This window comes from Poecilia latipinna, unplaced genomic scaffold (assembly GCF_001443285.1).
Source record: "Poecilia latipinna isolate Pla-1442-1.1 unplaced genomic scaffold, P_latipinna-1.0 Scaffold1645, whole genome shotgun sequence".
NCBI lineage: Eukaryota > Metazoa > Chordata > Actinopteri > Cyprinodontiformes > Poeciliidae > Poecilia > Poecilia latipinna.
In genome coordinates this window covers 24,451-29,698 of record NW_015114261.1, presented here as the reverse complement: position 1 = coordinate 29,698, position 5,248 = coordinate 24,451, and the positions used below count along the sequence as shown (strand labels likewise).

The 5,248-nt window shown below is 36.0% G+C and overlaps 1 long non-coding RNA gene across 1 annotated transcript in view; it reads left to right on the top strand.

Annotated features, from left to right (window-relative positions):
* LOC106964247 (uncharacterized) overlaps positions 1-2,057 on the top strand; it is a 5,513-nt gene extending 3,456 nt beyond the window's left edge. Inside the window, exon 2 of the long non-coding RNA XR_001428355.1 lies at positions 1,636-2,057. This is a non-coding gene — a long non-coding RNA (uncharacterized LOC106964247). The remainder of the gene's footprint in view (positions 1-1,635) is intronic.
* The last annotated feature ends 3,191 nt before the right edge of the window (positions 2,058-5,248 follow it).

Below are 5,248 nucleotides of genomic sequence, written 5' to 3'. Positions count from 1 at the left end.
AAAAAAAATAAAAAAAAAAAATCTCTAAAAAACATTTTTTGTAAGTTTTTTTTTTTTTTTTTTTTTTGGCGTCTAGCAAATAGAAATAATTTTGGTAATTCTATCTAAGATAAAACAAGAAATGTTTTTTCTGATTTGACTTCAGGCAATGATTTTAAAAAATGTGTATGTGTATTTTTATCCGATGTTTGTAAATATCTGGTTTCTACTCTATGTATGCATGTGAGATGCTAATGGTTTTTAATGCAAGACTTCTGGATATTTAAGAAACAACATTGCCACTATTAGCAGAGCAAACAATGTAATTATTTTCAACACAGAAGAAATTAAAAATCGAATTCACGCAAAAGCATGAGTTGAAAATTGTAAAGTGAAAGCAACAAACATAAGTGAAATCTGTCTGATTTAAAAAAAGGAGAATTTTTACAATTTTTACTGAGCAAAGAGGTATCTACATTATTACATAACACGACAGTCCGCTGGGAGAGCGCAGATCATTTTAAAAGATATTTATTTAAATTAATTTCACAGCATAATGTGTGAGCCCCAGTTATTCTATGTGTTTTATCAGTTTTCTTTGTTTTCTATTATTGTAATCCTATACACTACCTGAAACCCGCATGGTTTACTCACAATTTGATCAGTGAGTTGTTGAAATTGGTTTGAACTGGAGGACAGCACATTTGCCATAAAATAATTAGAAAAAGAGTAAATGTTTTGCAGCAGCCTGTTCGACTCCAGACCCAAACTTTATGCAGTGCAATAAAACCTTTTTAAAACTGGGCCTTAAATTTAGACTGAAGAGACATAAACCCGTAAGAGAGGCAGATGACGACGTTACAATGAAGGTTGACTTTTACATAATACTCTGAGATCTGATCGACGACTTTCAGCTGTGAGAAAATTGCACCGGTAACTAAAGCAGCCGTGAAGAAACAGACAGAACAGAGAGCTGTGGTTGTATTTGGCTTTTTTGGGGAAGTGAATGTTGAGTCTCAGAGATTAGAGGATAAAACTGGGTTGAATCAAAAACTTAAAGTGCAGAACACCCCAAATGTTTCACATCACATTCAGTCACTCACCTGTTTATTAACACAAGCTACTGCATAGTAGCCACAGCTGCTCTGGGACAGTCTGACACGATGTTGAGTAGACAGGAAATTATTGAATTTCTAGGCTAAGCAGATATTCATTTAGGATTTCAGTATTTCAGTTTATAATTTTATGTGTAAAGTGATTCCTAATCTTATTCCCACATGTCCATCATGTCTTCCTGTAATTATCGATAGAGGCTAAATTTACTCTGGCCGGTCCAAAGTGCAGCCTCCTCTGCTCTGGTTCAGTTCTTAATGAAATACAGAGGCTATGTCATGCAAAAAAAAAAAAAGAAAGAGCAAGAAAGTTGAAGCTTCATGTTTGCTTCGCTCAAACACCAGTTTACACAGTATATATATATAATTTATAGTATAAAACTGGCTGTTATATACTTTGTTAAGCAGAAGTCAAATAAGACATGTTTTCCATTAAACCAAATGAATGTAAATCCAGATTCAGGACACAGAAACAAATTAGAACAGTATTACTAGATCGAGGAGTGTTGCTGGATGCTGATGGTTACCTGTGGCTCTCTTGAAGACAAGGGAAAAGATCTGTCCTGGGAAGGCGGAGGAGCGGAGGGCTGGTTTGTGGAGGGATTCCCAGCGCTCCATCTCGCTGAAGGACTTCTCATCTGCTTGCTGTGATCCATGATGCAGCTGTAAAGAGTTATGCAATTTTCTCCCTCCTGCTTCTACACAGCTGTGCGACTAGTCTTGTTGAATGTTGAAGTGAGGCATCCGAAATTATCTTTATCTTCAGGTTTACGATGATGATGATGATGGGCAATAGAGATGACAGGGCTCCTGTCATGGCTGGCCTCACAAAAACACAGCAGTATAATGAGTGGTTTTCCCTGATTGGGCAATAAGAGCGGCTTTAAGATTGTATGTATGAGTGGAGGATATGTTGCTTCATTTCATTTGGTCTCTATCCAAGTAAACATCTTAATAATATGCGTTATTTTGATATTGATTTTGAGGTTGAGTTTTTTTTTTTCCTTTTCTCCAGTGACTGGACTTTGACTTTAATTTCTTACAAACTTCTCAACATCCAGAAAGTATTGAGAAATGGTGATTTTGATGTCAGGTGCAGAGTGAAAATATTTGAGAGAGAAGCGTGTGTGTATGTTCTAACATTTGGAGCCACATTGAGCATATTGGAGCATTGAACCTGAACGTTTATTGCCGGAAACTTTTTCCGTTTAAAATTGTTGCCAGAAACACCAAAAGTGATCCAACAGTCAGAAGTCTTTAAACTAACTCTCAAAGATTTCTAAGCGTGCCCTCTTCTACCAAACACCACCGCTAATGAAACGGGTGTTTGATACTGCAAATACACAAAATTGCAGAGAAAATGCTAAGAAAATTCACATCAACTGCACAAAAAGTTTCACCTCTCGTCTCTAGTGATCAGGGATGGTGGGTGTTTATGCACCACATACCAGTTTGAGAATCTTAAACATGAACCAAAAAAATAGTTTCTCAAGAATGAAATAAATGGAGGGTTTAAATCAGAAGTCGGATCCACCTGCTTGCTGATCTGAAATCAAATTAGTACTGCGCCAAAACTGCTCAGTTGAAGTTGAAATCTGTTTTTATTTTTGAAACTGCTTTAGATTTCTGTTCGATTACAGTCGGTCAAGCAGTCGGTCGGTTGTGTAATAGAGTGGGCAAATGTCCCAGCCTGAGGTTTTTCTGCATGGAGGAGACATGCAGAAAGACTTATCACTCGTCCTTGGAAGGATGAGTGTGTTAGATAACGGATAGATGGATGGATAGGTGAATTTATTTAATTTCCCTAAAGTCATTTAGTCCTTGTTTGGGTCCGCCTTTTAATGTATAGCTTTGTTCAGCTTTATCTTCTCTATTGTTGTTTCTGGAACCAGCAGGTGGGTGGGTGAAGTTAAAGTGGGACACCTGGCGACATTCATTCATCGACAGGAAAACAAAACTTGCCGTTATCCAGCAACACTAGACTTCAAGGCCTTTTGGTTTTCGGCCGCTACTGTTCACTCTGAGAGATCTCAGTCTTCGGGACTGATGAGAAGTCCACTTATTGTAGTTCAACTTAATTTATTTGATGACTCTTGACTGTATTTTAGCAAGAGATTTAAATTGGTTGGTTCACTGGTGAGTCGTCACTAGTTTGTAAAGCTGAGCACTTTCAAATGTGTCCACCAGAGGGGGCCACGACCTCTTCGACTGATGAATGCTTCACCTCCATTAGCAAACTTATATATGTAAAATGTACAGAGTCCGAAAATGGATGTGTAACAGTTCCTACAGTGATTAGATCCTAAATATGGAACTATGAAAAAAGGAGAATCTGAGGATGGATGGATGAATGAATGAATGGATGGATGGATGGATGGATGGATGGATGGATGGATGTTTTTAACTTACAAACTGACAGAGGCCAAGTAATCACAGAATTAAGTTCGTTTTGTTTTATTTATTTTTTTCATACTTGTAAACATTTAATCATTTAAGACTGTACATAGAATATGTAATATTAAATTAACACTCAAAAAAAGAAAAAATCTTCATTCACTTACTTAAAGGCTATTAAGAGAAATGCAAATGATCATAATTATTGTCTGAGAAGAATTTTACACAGAGCTAAGAGGTTATTATTAAGTAACTGAAAGAATTTTCTTTTTTTTATGAGAAATGTACTTAACATATTATTGCATTCAATTTGAGTCACAAAAGGTTTTTCATAGATGCTACTTTGGCTAAAATAACGATAAAATAATAATAAAAAAAACTGCATACTTCTGATGAGAATGAAAATAGAGGAACGATTGTGATTGACTGTGGAGACAAAAATTCGAAACATGTTGAGACAAATGGATTAAATTAATAAATCAGTGAGATGGATAACTTTTATCAGCAGACAGATTTTGATGACACATGGCTAGGTGTCTTCCGATTGTCTCAGCACTTGATTCAGACTGACAAAAGAGAGAAAAAAGAGTGAGATGAACTCACTTTTAAGGAATTTTACTTAAACGCTAAATATATTGCAACAGCTATAACGATTAAGATATAAGTTCCAATCCCAAGTCCAAGAGCCCCGTGACTCATTATCCGGGCCCGCCTGCTGGTCTTTTTTGCTTTCTCCCAGTCACCGCTGGCATTGGCTTTACGAGTCTGAGGGTCAGAGAAAGCAAAGAAAACAAAACAAGACATGGTTACATCTGCTCTCTAGAACCTTTTGTTGCTGAGGACCTGGGCATGATGAGGCTTGGGTCCTGTCCAAAAGAAGACCTGAGTATTTTATGGTTCTGGCTATCTGGATTACGGAAAACAATTCCTTAGACTTTACAATTCACGTGTCAGAACTTTGTCCTCTGATTAGGAAAGATTGAATCATATTTCCTGCAGACATCACATCTCATATGCCCATTAGGGTACAACATATGTTCATTAATAATACGCAGCCTTTTAATATTTCCCAAGAAATATGTATGTGTCTTGTAAAAGAATCTACATCAATTAACATTAAAACCATTAACTATAATGTATTTTGTTGGGTCTGTGTGTGCTGGAGCAGCACAAAGAGGGGCAAACGTGTGACAAAGACAAACAGATTTCAGAAAATGTTTTTTATTTTTAATTTTCCCATTTACTTTCATATCCCTTAATAAAATTCAGCACAAAGATTTTCTTTAAGAAATCATACAATAGTCAAATAGAATGCCATCTATTTGACTAAAAGTATTTTATTTATTTATTCATTTTAATTTTTCCAAGTTCTCTGAGCTTAATTGGATTTGTATCTTAGCAAACCCTGACCAAAAAAAAGCCTATCATTTTTATTTAATTCTTAATCCTCAGGACTGTTTTGATGTCGTTCTACATTACCTCAGTTAATTTCACTTTCTTGTGAACAAATGTGCTCAATGACTTGTCACCATCTAAACCACTGGTAAGTGAAGCTATAGTCTGGCCTTCACCAAATTAGAGCTTTGTGATCAAGGTTTGATCAATTTATAGGCGTAAACTTCAACATGTTACTCAAGTGATAAATATTTCATAGTTCTACAGCACATTAGAGAAGACTTAAAAAAAACAAAAACAAAAAAAAAACACAAAGGCAAATTAAATGCCCCGCTTCAGTGACTTTACAACTGCCAGTAACTCTTCAA